The following is a 17434-nucleotide window of genomic DNA, read 5'->3' on the forward strand; positions in this document are numbered from 1 at the left end:
GTGTTCTCTTAGGGTCTGTATGACATCAGCCCAGGAACTTCTGGTTTTTATAGTCTCTAGTGAGAAGTCTGGTGTAATTCTGATAGGTCTCTTTATATGTTACTTGACCTTTTACCCTCACTACTTTCAATATTCTTTCTTTGTTTTGTGCATTTGGTGTTTTCATTATTATGTGACATGGAGCTGTACAGGCTTCTTGTATGTTCATGGGCATTTCTTTTTTTTTTTTTTTTTTGTTTTTTTTTTTTTTTTTTTTTTTTTTTTTTTTAGGTTAGGGAAGCTTTCTTCTATAATTTTGTTGAAGAAGATATTTACTGGCCTTTTAAGTTGGAAATCTTCACTCTCTTCTATACCTATTATCCTTAGGTTTGGTCTTCTCATTGTGTCCTGGATTTTCTGGATGTTTTGGGTTAGGAGGTTTTTGCATTTTTCATTTTCTTTGACTGTTGTGTCAATGTTTTCTATGGTATCTTCTGCACCTGAGATTCGCTCTTCTATCTCTTGTATTCTGTTGGTGATGCTTGCATCTATGGCCTCTGACTTCTTTCCTAGGTTTTCTATCTCCAGATTTATCTCTCTTTGTGATTTCTTAATAGTTTCTACTTCCATTTTTAGGTCCTGGATTGTTTTGTTCTATTCCTTCACCTGTTTGATTGTGCTTTCCTGTAATTCTTTAAGGGATTTTTGTGTTTCCTCTTTAAGGGCTCGTACCTCTTTACCTGTTTTATCCTATATATCTTTAAGGGAGTTATTTATGTCCTTCTTAAATTCCTCTATGACCATCGTGAGATATGATTTTAGATCCACATCTTGCATTTCTGGTATGTTGGGGTTATCCAGGACTTGCTGTGGTAGGATTACTAGATTCTGATAATGCCAAGCAGTCTTGGTTTCTGTTGGTAAGATTCTTGCCTTTGTCTTTTGCCATTTGTTGATCTCTGGTGTTAGATGTTCTTGCTGTCTCTGGCTGGAACTTGTTCCTCCTGTGGGTCTGAAAGCCTGTGTCAGCACTTCTGAGAGATCAGCTCTTCCCAGGTAAGACTGGTGCACAGAGGGCTGTGGATCAGCTGTCCCTCCTGGGTGTAAATGGATGAATGAAGGACCTTGTCCCAGTGGCCCTGTAGCTTTTGAGGCCTGTGCCTCCCTGCTGGTCCTGCCTTAGAAAGTCACCAGAGAGAAAATGGCAATCTTGCCTGAGTCCTGGGGTCAGAGTACTCCCTAGAGACAAGCTCTCTACTTGCAGGAAAGGTGCACAAAGGGTTGTGGATCAGCCATCCCTCCTAGCTCTAGACAGAGGTAGAAAGGATACTGTCCCAGCTGCCCTGCAGCTTCTGCAGCCTGTGCCTCCTGGCTGGTTCTGCATTAGAAAGTCACCGGAGAGAAAATGGCAATCTTGCCTCATGAAATAGGGTTGTTAAACTGCACACAGTAGACGAGTTAGCACAGTCTGCTCACAATTGCTGCCATTGGAAACTCCTGCTAGCACATGGAAACTTTTCCTCCTGGGGGTCTGGAATTTTGTTAGGGAGATACAATCTATGTGACTAGCCCTCAATGAAACCTCAGCCACCCTTCCACATATGGTTGTAACTCTATACTATTTGACCTTATTCATAGTGTCTCAACTTGTCCCTAGGTAAATTAAGCATTTGTGTCACTCCCTAGGAAGTCTCCTAGAAGTTCATACCTAATTTTTTCTAAACTTTGCCTCATGTCATCCTCCCTTTTTAAATTTTATCTTTTGTCCTGCCATTCCAGTAAACCTTATCTATGTTAATGAAAAATAAAATAAGTTTATGGCATCTATGTTGATGTTGTAGTTTAACTCAATATTCACTATTATGTAGAACCTCAACTTGAAATATAATATAAGTCCAATATTTAAAATGCTTTCACAGAAATACTGTAATGTTAAGGTACCTTGAAATATTAAAATAAAAATTAGGAAGCAATTTAAGAACATAACACTACTTGTTTTTGAGGAGGTTAAAACACTATCTTCAGGCATGCTAATCTAGTAATTTTTAAGTCTACTTTTTAAATAGACTAAAAATATCCTTGCTGCCCTTGGCAAAGGTCTTTTGAATACATCTTATCATTAAACATAGGGGCTCAGAGTTTTTTGGGAAAGACCTAGGCATGGGAGAGGGAGACAGACAGGTTTCTGGGCCTCCCATGCAGCCCTCTACTTCATATCCAAAGCTTAATGACTTTAGAAAGCCTTCCTTGGGACTGCTGTAGGTAGCTCCCTACAACAGAACCATATTTGAGACATAAATTTAGCCATAGAGCTCAAAATAATTAACACTACAAACTCCTCCTGAATGTAATATTTTTAAAATCTAAATTTAGGCCAAAGTAGGTCATCCAGTAAAATGTAGCATATCTTCATTTCCCAGTAAGCATATTCAAAGGAGTCCTCAGATGGCTTTTTTCAGTGTGGGACCCAGGAACCCATGACCTTGGGAACACTGGGATACAATTCTTGAATGAGTTGAGGCTACACTGATACTATACCCTCCTCTCCTACTCAATCTTTTTTGTTTATAAATACAATGTTCTGTTTTTTTCTGTCTCTGTAGTATAATTCCGTGGCACTCATCAACAAATTTAATGCTTGCCTAAAGTGGATTGATTAAAAGTAGATAGTCCACAAATATAAATGTCTATTCATCTATTAAAACATTTAAAAGCCATTTACAAATATATTGACATGTTTCTTTTTCTTTATGATAAATTTTGAGAAGAGATCTCCCCTCCTCGATGTGTTCTCTCCACGTGTATCAAGTGGTCTTTGAACTTGCAATATACCTGCCTCTGGATAAATGCTGAGACAAGCCAGGCTTTCCAGGCATTTCTCTCATGACTACTTCCATGTAGCAGAGGATGGTCTTGTCAGTCATCAATGGGAGGAGAGGCTCTTGGTTCTATGAAGGCTCTATGCCCCAGTGTAGGGGGATGCCAGGACCAGGAAGTGGGAAGTCCAGAGATGATGTTAAGGCCTTGAACTAAAATGACAAAAACTTAGGCCTCTGGCTTCTGCCACACATTTAATCTTGATCCTTGCCTGACTACTCTTGAATATCTTGTGTCATAGAGGTTCTGAAGATTTAGCTCTGCAGGACTGATAGCTTTACACTCTCCAGCAGTTCATAAATGGAATAGATGTTGGGATGGGCTAACTTAAAGGCCTGCATCTGGGCCTGGGTAGTAACTGAGTTGGTGGTCTGCCTGCCAGCTCTCACGCACTCACACTGCAACAGCCAGCTCTTCTATTTTGCCAGGGCAAGAGGTGCTTTCTCTTCCAATGCCACAATAAGTCAGGGATGGGGGCAGCTCAGGGACACCACTACCAAGGCCAGCTCTACTGTGCTGCCCAGAAGAGGTGTGGGTTGCTCTGGCTCTCTCAAATGGAATGACAGGGACAGCAGTCTATCTCTGGGATCCAGCTCTTCCATACTGCCCAGGTGTGGAGTGGGACCAACTGCTCAGCCTTTGGTATTAACAAAGGCCACAGGACATCAACACAGCAGACCATGGACCCAGACATGGCCCTGAGAAGCAGCATTGGCAGGGACTTCACCATGAGATTAGGTGGTAGTACAGGTTACTCACATCTGACTATTCTTCACCACCCTTGTATCTCCAGCTGTGTCTCTCCATAGCACACAAACTGTTCCGTTTCACTTTCTCATTCATCTCTCTATCACCTATTCGATCGTTGTAGTGGTGCCTACATGTACTATTTCAGCCACAGCATCTTCTTCTGAAAACCAGGGTGGTTAAATAATCTCTAGACAAAGTTAAACACAGCACAGAAAAACTGTAGTTCAACATGGTGTCATCCAGTGTTCTGGATGAACCACATAAAAACTAGGGATGAGCAGATAGGCAATAGAGCAATGGATAAGCAATAGAGCAGGATATGTCAGTCAGCTGTGGTCTCCACACTGCAAGTCTTGCTCTTCCTCTTGGGCTAGGATGCCACTTTGGGAATCACAGTTATTCACACAGTGGTCAGTTTTTTTAAACGAAGAAACCATAGGCTCTCTGGCACTTATATTTGTGACTGGTCCTATAGGTAGACAGTGTAATTCACCATTTTCCAAGGAGCAAGGACAGCAATAGCCTTCATGTCTCCAGTTCTGCCTCTCTTCATAACACATAAACACTCGGCTTCTCTTCTCTTCCATCTCCCTACCACCTATTTGGTTGCTTCTAACATGATATTGTCTTCACACGTTCCATAACCTGAGTTCAGCCTTGACCACAGATGATTTTAAAACAACAAAATAAAAACACAAAATTTAATTAATTTCAAAATTCTAAATTCAAATATAGTCATATATTAATAAATGCAAATTGTTTAAATGTATCCCTTAATGAAAAATTTGGATAATCATGCAAAAGAGAGACAGAGAGAAACAGAGACTGAGTGAGAAAAGACAGAGAAGTACGGGAGGAGAAGAAACAGCAAAATGAAGAAAATGAAGAGAAATGGAAGGGGAAAAAGGCAAGAGAGAGAAAGAAAAATTCAGTGCTTATTATCTGGCCAGTTGAAACTCATTTTAAAAATTAAATAGCACAAAGAGCTTACTGTGCTGGTTACTTGTGTCAACTTGACACAAGAGTCATAGAGGAAGCCCATATTGAAGAATTTCCTCCATTATAGTGGCTTGTAGCCATGTCCATGTGGTATTTTCCTGATTAATGATTGGTATAGAAGGGGCTAACCCACTGCTCAGGTAGTCCCTGCTTGCATAAGAAAGCAAATAGAGTAGTGATAGAAAGCAAAGCAGAAAGCAGCACTCCTCCATGGCCTCAACCTCAGGTCCCACCTCCAAGTTCCTGACTTGACTTACCTTAATGATAGACTGTGATGTGGAAGTATAAGCTGAAATAAAGCCTTCCCTCCTCAAGTTACTTCTGGTCAATGTTTTATCACAGCTTCAGAGGACTAAACTAGAACACTATATTCATAGTGAAGAATTGTTTTAATCAGAGTTTGTCAGTATACCAAAAGATATAGCAACAGTAACTTTGGTTGTTTGAATAGATTTGGCCCCCATAGAGTCCTGTGTTTGAATGCTTGGCCCATGGGGGAGTGACACTATTAGGAAGTGTGGCCTTGTTGGGGTAGGTGGGTTCTTGTTGGAGGAAGTGTGTCATTGTGTAGGCAGGGTTTGAGTTCTCCTATGCTCAGTGTCCACACAATGTGGATGAAAGTCTCCTGACTGCCTGTGGATCAAGATGTAGAACTCTTCACTCCTCTATGCGGTCATGTGTCACTCCATGATGATGAAACCCTAACTAAGAGAATAAATGAAAAACAAAAGTACAGGAATGACAAAGGAAAACATGAATAGCAGGATCTTATTCACCATTAATCTCTGACAGCTTGACAAGAAAAAAAAAAAAACTGACCTGAAATCCCAGTCCAAAATGACTGTACCCAAGAGACTACAGCATGTTCATCCTTATGTTATCCCTGTCCACAGTAGTAAAGATACAGAATTAACCTAAATTCCCCTCAATAAATGAATAAATAAAGAAAATGTGAGAATATATATATACACACACATTCTATATGTGTATATATATTATAGTATATATATGTATGTATATATGTATGTATATACATATATATACTGTAAGCCACTAAAAAGGGTAGTATTCTATCTATGCTACCACACAAATGGACCAGGGGACCACTATGAATTATCCAAATACAAAAAGACAAACACAGCATAAGAATACCCGTGTGAAATTGACAGTGTTATTGAGGTTGGGGATAGAACAATGGTTACCAAAGGCTAGCGAGTCAGTGAAAGAGGACGCTCAAGGCAGAGTGTCCCGGATACATGGAAGAAATGTCTGCTGTTCTCTTCAGAGGAAGGTGAATATAGTGAACAATAATGCATTGCATGTACCAAAAGGCCAGAAGAAAGGGCTTAAGTGGCATTACTCCCCAAAATATGACGTATGTCTAAGATGAGGGTGGCCCTACTCACCCTCATGCATTATGCACACCTACAGGAACTGGAATAAAACACTAATCCCCATAATGTGCACGACCGTTACATCACTCAACATTAAGTAAATAATGTTAAATAAAACAAGCTCTAAATGAAACTGAAAGTAGAAAGACTCCATTTACATCTCTGTTCCATAAAATAAGAAACGCACTTTAGTTTAACATAGAACCACTATTAAAATGCACATTCTTAATCTATAATGAATCACTCCCACAATATTAAAATAGAAGCAACAACATTCTCTAATCAAAATGCCAATAATTAGAAATTAAAATAAGCCCAAAAATAATAATTTCAACAATTGGGTTACTTTGTATAAGTCATCTATTTTCAGAGACTTCACTGTACCAAATACAAAATAAAAATAAGACACAAGTCATGTAGTCATTTTGAAAGATTGATGAAGTTTAAAATACTGCATTATAAAATCTTATTGAAGAACATTCTACTTGAACATTCTCATTGAACTTTAGAAACAACTGAATTTGGCAACTCCAGATATTTGAACAATTTGGTCTATACTTTCTACATAAGCCCATTAAATCAAATTAAATTAAAATTTTCACTTTAACCCAAGCCACTTTAAATTGACCCATATGGCTTGTGGCTGCCATATTGGTTAGCAGAATATTTCCATTATTGCAAACAGTTATGCTAGGAAGCAGTGGTTTTGATTATACTGGAGGAATCAGCCAAATATTTTTGAAGTTTATGAGAATTTGTTTAAATTTCATTTCTTCAAGCTATCAGGGTTCTTCTAGTGAGAGTCTCAAATGAACGTTTTGCTACTTCACTTCCCAATTGTACTAAAAGATCATCATTACAAATACATTAAGGTGCTAATTGGATACAATGGGTAAGCTGAGTATACTAATTATCGCAAATCAATTTGATGCTGGTTGTTTAAGCCTTCAACAGTTATTCACCTACAGAGTAATTCAAGTCAACTTGATGCCCCTCATTCCTCTTAAGAAAGAGCATTTCACTCAGCTGATTTCATTACTTCTGTGTGAGCCCAGGGGAATCTCAGTACTGATAGTACTTTTAATACCAACACAAAGGGATAGCAAGAAGACTTCTAAATTGACTGTAATTCTGCCTGAATAGTATGTGATAGATCCTGACTGGTTATTATGGTAAGGAATGGAAACAAATATCAAACAGAGATGGAGGTTGGAGCACACCCTTGATGCCTAGAAAGATTTGAGTACTCTTTCTCTTTATTTGCCTAGCCCTCACCATTGATAATAAGTCCTTATTCCCAAAGGTTGTGAAGCTGGTTTCTCGTTCCCTCCTACTTTTCTTATCACTGGCTAAAGAATAAAATTCTCATTTAGTTGGAAAAAAATAAAAGCTGCAAGGGGAACAGGCCAAGTAACATATAAAAGCAGACCTCTCAGAATTACACCTGACTTCTCAACAGAGACTCTGAAGGCCACAAATGTCAGTACAAACTACTACACCCAGCAAAATTTCAATCACCATAGATGGAGAAAGATATTCAGTGACAAAACAAAATTTAAACAATAGCTATCCACAAATCCAGCCCTACAGAAGAAACTAAAAGGAAAACTCCAACCCAAAGTGTATACCCCCACCAAAAAAAAAATGAAATAAATAGCTCTGCACAAACAAACCAAAGGAACACACACATACTGCCATCACCAACATGAACATAACAGGAACTAACAATTGCTGATCACTAATAGCTCTCATTATCAATGGGCTCAACTTCCCAATAAAAACACACAGACAACAAATGGATATGAAAACAAGATACATTGTTCTGCTGTATACAAGAAATATACTTCAGCAATAAAGATAGACATTACCTCAGAGAATAGAGCTAGAAAAAAAAGTTTTCCTAGACAATGGACCCAAGAAACAAGCTCGAATAGCCACTCTAATATTTAATAAAATAGATTTTCCACCAAATTTAACCAAAAAAATGGAGAAGGATAGTTTATACAAAGAAAAAAATCCACCAAAATGGCATCTCAACTCTGAACATCTGTGCCCCAACTACAAGGACAACCACATTCATAAAAGAAACTTTACTAAAGCTTAAAACACAGCTCAAACCCCACACTTTAATAGTGGGAGATGTCAAAACCTGACTCTCACCAATGACAGGTTACAGCGACAGAAACTAAACAGAGAAATAATGAAATGAACAGAGGTTATGAAACAAATAGACCTAACAGATACCTATATAACATTTCACCTAAACACACAAAAAATATAACTTCCTCTCACCACCTCATGAAACCTTCTCCAAAACTGACCATACAGTTGAACCCAAAGTAAGCCTCAACATATACAATAAAATTGAAATAATCCCTTGTATCTTATCAGACCACCATGGATTAAAACTGAACTTTAACAACAACAGAAAGTCTCCACACTCCTGGAAGCTGAACAACTCTCTACTCAATGGCCACTGGGTCAAGAAAGAAATAAGGAAAGAAATTAAAGACTTTCTAGAATTCAATGGAAGTTAAGGCACAACATATCCAAACTTATGTGACACAACTAAGGTAGTACCAAGAGGAGAAACCGCAGCACAAACTGTCTTCGTAAAGAAATTTGAGAGATCTCATACTAGCAATGTAAAAGTACACCTGTAAGCTCTAGAACAAAAAGATGCAAACACATCCAAGAGAAGTAGACGACAGGAAATTATCTAACTCAGAGCTGAAAGCAATAAATTACAAACAAAGTGAACAATATAAAGAATCAAAGACACCAAGAGCTGGTTCTTTGAGAAAATCAACACAACAGACAAACACTTAGCCAAAATAACTAAAAGGCAGAGAGACAATATCCAAATCACCAAATCAGAAATGAAAAGTGGGACATAACAAGAGACACTGAGGAAATCCAAATAATCATTAGGTCTCACTTCAAAAGCCTATACTCCACAGAACTGGAAAATCTAAATAAAATAGATGGTTTCCCTAGACAGATACCATTTACCCAATTTTAATCAAGATCAGGCAAACGTCTTAATAGTCCTATAACCCCTAAGAAAACAAAAGCAGTAATTAAAAGTCTCCCAAACAAACAAACAAAGCCCAGGGCCAGATGATTTTAGCTCAGAATTCTACCAGTCTCAAAGAAAACTAATACCAATACTTCTCAAACTTTTCTACAAAATAAAAACAGAAAGAACATTGCCAAACTCATTTTATGAGGTCACCCTGATACCTAAACCACACAAAGAATCAAGAAAGAAGTAAAATTTCAGACCAATTTTTCCTATGGTCATTAATGCAAAAGTACTCTCTAAAATCCACAAACATATCAAAAACATCACCCATCATAATTAAGTAGGCTTCATCCTAAAGTTGTAGAGATGGTTCAATATACAAAACTCCACCAGCAAAAATCATGTGATCATCTTACTAGATGATAAAAAGCCTTTAACAACATCCAAAATCCCTTCATGTTAAAAATATTGAAGAGATCAGGGATACAAGGTGCATATGTAAACAAAATAAAGACAATGTACAGTAAGCCAATTGTCAACATCAAACTAAATGGAGAGAAACTTAGAGCAATTTCACTAAAATCAGGGACAAAACAATGCTTTCTACTCTCTCTGTATCTACTCAACATAATACTTGAAATTCTAGCTAGAGCAATAAGACAACTAAAGGAGATAAAATACAAATTGAAATGGAAGAAGGGAAACTATTGCTATACATAGATGATATGATAGCATACATAAATGACACCAAAAATTCTACTGGAGAATCCTACAGCTGATAAACACCTTCAGCAAAGTTTCTGAATACAAAGTTAACTCAAAGAAATCAGTAGTCCTCCTTTATATAAGTGATAAACAGTTTGAAAAACAAATTACAAAAACAACAATCTTTACAGTATCCACAAAGATAGATAGATAGATAGATAGATAGATAGATAGATAGATAGATAGATAGATAGATAGATGATAGATAGATAGATAGATGGATGGATAGTATCTTTGTGTAACTCTATGCAAGACCTGTATGACAAGAACTTCAAGTCTCTGAAGAAAGAAATTGAGAAAGATATCAGAAGAAAGATGGGAAATGCCAAAGGATTGGAAGGATTAACATAGTAAAAATGGACATCTTACTAAAAGCAATCTACAGATTCAATGCAATTCCCATCCAAATTCCAGTACTGTTCTTTACAAGCTGTGAAGGAGCAAGTCTCAACTTCATATGGAAAAATAAAAAACACAGGATAGATAAGACAATCCTATACAATAAAGGAACTTCTGGTGCTATCACCATCCCTGACTTCAAGCTATACTACAGAGCAAAAGTAATAAAAACTGAATAGTACTGGAATAAAAACAAACAGGTTGAACAATGGAATAGAGTCAACGAGCCAAAAATAAACCCACACACCTATGGACACTTGATTCTTGACAAAGAAGCCAAAACCATACAACGGAAAAAAAGAAAGCATCTTCAATAAATGATGTTGGTCTAACTGGATGTCTCCATGTACAAGAATGCAAATAGACCTATTGTTAGCATCACGACCTCCAGAGCCTATGGTGATACATGGGCGGGTCCACAGACCTGTTGCCAGGGCAACAGCCACCATATTCCCAGAATCGGTTGGGCTCACCTCCCACCTTTACCTGTGGCTGCTCCATCACAACCCATATATATATGGGAACATTCCTCCATCTTGCTCTCTCTCTCTCTCTCTCCTCTTTCCACGCCACTACCTCTACTCCCTCTCAATTAAACCTCTTACACGTGGAACTGTTTGGGCCTAGTGTGGTATTTTCTGACGCGACCCGCAGCTCCAACACATCACCTATATTTATCACCCTGCACAAAACTCAAGTCCTAGTGTATCAAAGACCTCAACATAAAACTGGATACACTAAATCTAATAGAAGAGAAAGTGGGGAACTGCCTTGAACACATGGCACAAGAGACACATTCCTGAACAGAACACCAATAGCTCAGGCACTAAGACCAACAATCAATAAATGGGACCTTATGAAGCTGAAAATCTGCAAGGCTAAGGACACCACCAATAGGTGAAAATATCAACCTACAGATTGGGAAAAGTTCTTCCCCAACCCTATATCTGACCTAGTGGACTAATACCCAAAATTCATACAGAACTAAAGAAATTGTACTCTAAAAATTTAAAATGGGGTGCAGAGCTAAACAGAGAATTCTTAACAGAGGAATCTCAAGAGGTCGAGAATCACTTAAAGAAATGTTAAACAACCTTAGTCACCAGGAAAAAACAAATCGAAAAGACTAGTGAGATTCCATCTTATATGCATCAGAATGGCTAAGATCAAAAACCCAAGTGACAGAACATGCCAGTAATGATATGGAGCACTCCATTACTGATGGGTGTGCAAACTAGTACAACCACTTTGGAAATCAATTTTACAATTTCTCAGAAAGTTGAGAATGGTTCTATATCACTCCTGGGCATATACCCAAAATATGCCCCTCTATACCATAGAAATACTTACTCAACTATATTTGTAGCAGCTTTATTCATAATAGCAAGAAATTGGACAGGGGGAAATTTCCTAAACAGAACTCCAATGGCTCAGGTTTTAAGATCAAGAATTGACAAATGGGACCTCATGAAACTGAAAAGCTTCTGTAAGGCAAAGGACGTAGTCAATAGGACAAAGAAAGAATGGAGGAAGGAAGGAAAGAGAGATATTTTATGAAGCTCAGAGGAATACAAAAAGAATCAAAAGGAAGGAAATAGACCTAATTACATGAAGGAACTTCAGTCATAATGAACTTGTACCAAGTTATTGGAGGAAAAGTAAATTATTCAATATATACTCCTAGGAAACTAGCTATATGTGTGGAAAATTATATACGTATCAGAAAGAATCATCAATCACAGTTTATAGAAATGCAAATGTATTCGTAGAACAGTCTGATAGATATTGTAAGTGATGTACATGACTCCATCTAAACAATGTAGGAAATTCATTGCAATTAAAAGCTCTTTACAAGGACTGGGAAAATGGCTTAGAAGTTAACAGCACTTGTTCTTGACATGAAATGGGGTCTGGTTCCCAGCATCCATGACTCCAGCTCCAAGGGATTCAGTACCCTTTTCTGACCTCCAAAGACACCAGGCATAAACATGATACATGGACATAAGTGCAGACAAAATGTTCACACACGTGAACAAAACTAAGAAATTACTGGTTTGCCCAGAAAAAGCTCAGTATTGGAGAACCTAAACAAAATCAACAATAATATTAATTAGAATTATCTATACATTTTGTTTGAAAAAATTCTAATCTTTAAATGAACAAATAATAAGAATAAAAAGTGTTCTGCAAAAATTATGCTACCCTGTGTGTATTAAGACCATTCGGGTCATTAAAAGTCAAAGGATAATAGCATAACTTTCTCAGGCACCTTTGTCTAAATGGAAAATGACTGATAAAGTCCAGATACATGGGTTTAAGTCACAGTTTAAGGAAAACTTTCAAGTACAGTTGTTTAATAACAGGAGAAAGTCGTGTTTTAAAGTCTACTCAGTTTGGGCCAGAAGTCCCTACAGTAGTAATCAATACGGAAATGAAAGCATTAGCCTCTAATGTATCATTGATTGCAAGGAAAACTTTACAATCATCACCCAGGTGACAGCTGAGTTCATGAAAATGAAGTGATGTATTTATTTTCAGGTACCCTTAAAATAAGAGAGATTAGATGATTGCAGCATTAACATATATACGACTCTGTGACCCAATATTACACGGCACCTCCTCAACAAGTAGTTGGTATATTAAGTCCACTTTAGTGCTAGAGCCCTTATAATTGTAATGTCATGTTTCTTTTCTCCTACACATGAACTGATCTAAAAGCTGAGAGGTATGCATGTGTATGTGCACGTTATGAACATGTGTGTACAAGCATGTGAAGGTGTACATGTGTTATAAATATGTGTGTGCATGCATGTATAAATATAAAAGGAGGACCTGAGATTTTATAAAAGAAGTTAAAAAGTCACACACACACACACACACACACACACACACACACACATCCCTAAAACAATGATATTCATACAGAAACTATTGTCAATCATTCTGCCTCCTGGAAATAGAATACATGTTAAGATGTTAAATTAACTAAAGGGAAAACAAAATCAAAAAGGCTCACTTAGGATCTGAGCTCATTAAACTTTTTTTTATGTCAGCCTCTTTGGCCTGATAAAGTCTGATGTGACTGCACTTGCACAGGTGCATAAAACAGGCATACAAATCAAAACACTTACTGAAATGAAGTCATAAAGAAACTTACCATAAAGCCATTCATTAGTAGATGCATAATTTTACTACTGAATGGTGAAAGCAAATGTGTACACCGATGAGGTGAATGTGGTTGTTTAGTAGTACATGAAGCATTAAATCTTGGCTCGATAATACTTGGGAAAGTATGGGGCAAGCATAACTGGGGGAGGTGCACAGATGACACAGGCCTGGAGCAGGAGTGAGGTACAGATGTGTGCAGACCCCAGAAATCCCATCTTGAGCAGGATTAAGGATCATGGCTTACTTGTTTCAGGCCTGTGTGCCCTGAGGCATGTAGACCTATAACTCCCCACCTCCACCATTGAGGTAGTCACATAGGTAGTCACCCAATGGACAAATTACAGGTGTAAGCACCTGGAATTGCTCTAATGTACATGAAGCATTCCTAGCACCTCAGCTTCCCAATAATGTGCATTCACCTCAAAAAGACCCACCCACACCCAAGGCTTATCTAGCCCTCATTAGCTTGAATAAAGAGCTGATTCGCTAAATATCAACTTATGATGATGCCTGAATACCCTAAGGGCAGAAGCAGATCCAGGCCTACAAAGAAGTACTATACCTCCAGCATTGTTCAGTTACTGACCCATTGGTTCTATAAACAGCAACACTGAAAATGTCACTTCAAATAATACATAAAGTGTGACAGAGGTATGCACTTATCATCACAGAAGTCACTGAGTATTCTGTCCTAATTCCAAGTCAGGTTCACTCAATATTTGTTGATAGTTAGCTAGTTAGTTTACTTGTTTGATTTTTACAAACCTTAAGCCATCAATTCAAGGATCAGTGTTAAAGACCGTATGTTCTAACACAATACAATTCAAAAACACATTGACTTGATGCTTATAGAGAGACAATGGTAAGAGAATACTGAATGGCTTCCTTTTTATTTTTAAATCACTGTGTTTCCATGAGAACAGACAAGTTCACGTGTACAGTATGAACACTATGGTTCATAACATGTAACAATCTGAGCCCAGGTGTTTCAAGATTGTCTATTCAACAGCATTGCACAGCCAGAGAGCATTTGCCATACAGGGCATGTGCAGGGGTGAGAGGACATGTGCAGAGAATGTACATGCAGAGAGAGGGCATGAGCAAACAGAGGGTATGTGCAGGCCTAAGCACAGGTTCTGTGTTTTGAACCAAGGCTGCAGTGAAGTCCTGGGATATAAAGTCATTAAGCAGTACCACACACACCATGGGCTCACTCTTTTCTTTCTTTTTAGTTCATTTTGGTCATGGGGTGTTCAGGAACCTGTCACTGTTGCCAAATGTTTCATGCATCCTCCACTGGAAATCACATTTTACCATTGAAGGAACTGTGTCCTGAAGAAGTAAAGTTAACATCTCAAATGATTAAAAGATGGCTTTCTAACTCAAAAAAATTCCTCACTTCCCTCCTCCCGAAGTTCACAAAAATCATACCGTGATTTATGAAAAAAAAAAAAAAAAAGGCCTAAGAAATCCCAACTACTATAAATTTTAAACACATCGAGAACAAGTCATGTGGACAAAACAGATCTGATGGAGAGATGAAAATAATGAGCCAAGTAGAGACACATTCTTTAAAGTTATAGCATAAAATAAACAGATGTAGTGCCCATTAGAATGAAATTATTTAGGAAACAACTTGTGGGGTGAGGGACTAGTTCTGAGCGCTTTGCATAACTTCTTTCCATTGCTCTCTCCCTCCATTCCTCTCTCCTACAGCCTAAATCTAAACTGTGACTAAGGACTGTCCTCAGCACATACTTGGCATATACAACTCTGCGTATAGTCAGGAATCTTGCAAAGTAGCTTCAGATCGTTTACTCCTAAAGATGAACGGAGTTGAAAGCCCTGAGACAAGCCACGTGTATGTACCACATACTCACTTACCCTCCAGAGTGGTCAGCACAGTATTCACTCAGTAACTTGAAGAAGCTAGACTTTTAGGCCTTCTGGTCTCAGGTTTCGCTGTGATCCTCTGCTTCCCACTGTAGAATCCATTGTGTCTCTCCTCCAATGTCTCTGGCACTTCATCTCTGTATAACATCTGTAGCGCTGTACAGTATAAGGCGGCTTCACATACAACCCTAATTCAGTCCATTAGAAACTGATTCTTCCAAAACCTCACATGGAACTGACATGACAAAGAAGGGCAGGAAGAAAGGAGCCTCCGTTAGCATCTCAACAGAACATCGCTTCTGGGACTTGAATATTCTTACATTCTATACAATTTGTGTCACAGCAAGAATAAGGACAAGCTAAGTATTTGTTGAATTTAAAAGGAAATATGGAGAAAGAAATCAGGAAAAGAGTCACAACCCATCACTGAGAGGAGTGAGGGCAGGAACTCAAGGCAGGAACCTGGAAGTAGGAAGTAAAGCGGAAGTACGGAGGAGCGCTGCTTATGGGCTCGCTCTCCATGGCTTTCTCAGTCTGTTCTTGTATAATTCAGCTTGTCAGGAGTGCCATGACCCACAGTGAGCTGTGTCTTCTCACATCAATCATTTGTCAAGAAAATACCCCACAGGCAAACCAGGTGAGGATGTGTTTCCTTTTCTTTTATTCATTTATTTCTATGTACATTTGGTCTTTGACCTACCTATACGTCTGCGTGAGGGGGTTGGATCCACCGGATCTTGGTTACAGACAGATATGAGCTGCCATGTGGGTGCTGGGAGTTGAACCGGGTCCTCTGGAAGAACAGCCAGTGCTCTTAACTGCTGACCCCTCTCTCCTGCCCCCTGTGAGGATATTTTTTCAGTTGAGGACCCCTCTTCCTAGATGACTCTAGTACATGTTATGGTGACAAAAAAATTTACAAAAAAAAATGATACCAGCTATACATCTTAGTTTACATTTTTACTGTAATTATGTTATCTATGTCAGTTTTACTGGGTCTATACCTCATATTGAGCTGCAAAGATCTTGTGGCCAAATTACTTATAAACAACATGCTTTTCTTCATTGTTGGGTGGTTGTAGAAGCTTGGTCACTAGGACGCTTATTCTTTGGTTTCGTATTTCTAGGGATAGAATGAGGGCCATGTGCAACATGGGTGAATGTACCATCACTGAGCTGTGTCCCCAGCCCTTCTTGCTTCATTCGTTTGTTTTGGGCCTGTTTGTTCATTGTAGAGTCTCATACATAAACAGAGCCTCCCACAAGCCCATCATCCCCAGTCCTCTGCTCGCCACTAACTTCTGCCTCTGCTTTCTTATTGCCAACATGTTACAGGTGCTGAAATTGATTCCTTATTGTTTTCTGAGTATGTTTTATCTATACCTGCCAGGTTTTATTAGGAGAAATATTAATAGCTATAAGACTTAACCCAGTGGAGGCTTTTGTTATTTTTTGTTGTTGTTTTGAAAAAGGGTATCCTTGTGTTACACAAAATGGCCTCACAAAGTCTATGTCTCCCAAGCACTAGGATTATAGACATGTATCTCTTGGGATGGCTATTTGTTTTTGTTGTTGTTGTTTTGCTTTGCTTTGCTTTTGTGGGTTTATAAATAATATGCATGAATTTTTACCACATAGCCAAGTTTCAACTATAGCTACCAATCCTTTTAGCTCCACTTCCCCAGTGTGAAGATCACAAGATGTGCAGCACCACGCCCAGCTCAGTCCAGTGGTTTCCAAGTTGTTTATAAGCTTGGATAGAAGCTTACAGGTAACCTTCCATTGTGAAGTGTTCTTTTGGCATAAATAGACAAATAATTGAATTGTTGGTCATAGCTCCTTCAGACTTCATAAAAACCGAAGTTAGATGAATGCCTTCTGGACATAACGGGCAAGCATTTGCTAGAACAAAAGCATCACACTGGTGACACATCATGACCACTCACTCTTTCCTAGAGTCTGACAATGCTGACTGTCATGTCTCTTTACTGTAACTGCAAACCATTATTTCTTTGGCTGCTGTCCCAGCATTACACTGAAGGTCTATAAACTGCTGTATCTCAAGTTCTGTCACACACTTCAAGACTAAGAAAAAAGAAAATGTAGAAGGACTTTCTTTTAAGTCAATGTGGTTCTTAATGGCAACAAGAACAGCTTGATTTCCACTGGTAACATCACAGTATAA

The 17434-nt window shown here is 38.4% G+C and overlaps 1 long non-coding RNA gene across 1 annotated transcript in view; it reads right to left on the reverse strand.

Annotated features, from left to right (window-relative positions):
- Positions 1–15865, reverse strand: part of LOC116094707 — a 71730-nt gene extending 55865 nt beyond the window's left edge. The window contains exon 1 of the long non-coding RNA XR_004120269.1: positions 15241–15865. This is a non-coding gene — a long non-coding RNA (uncharacterized LOC116094707). The remainder of the gene's footprint in view (positions 1–15240) is intronic.
- Between the last annotated feature and the right edge of the window lie 1569 nt (positions 15866–17434).

This window comes from Mastomys coucha, unplaced genomic scaffold (genome assembly GCF_008632895.1).
Source record: "Mastomys coucha isolate ucsf_1 unplaced genomic scaffold, UCSF_Mcou_1 pScaffold17, whole genome shotgun sequence".
In the NCBI taxonomy this organism is placed as follows: Eukaryota; Metazoa; Chordata; class Mammalia; order Rodentia; family Muridae; genus Mastomys; species Mastomys coucha.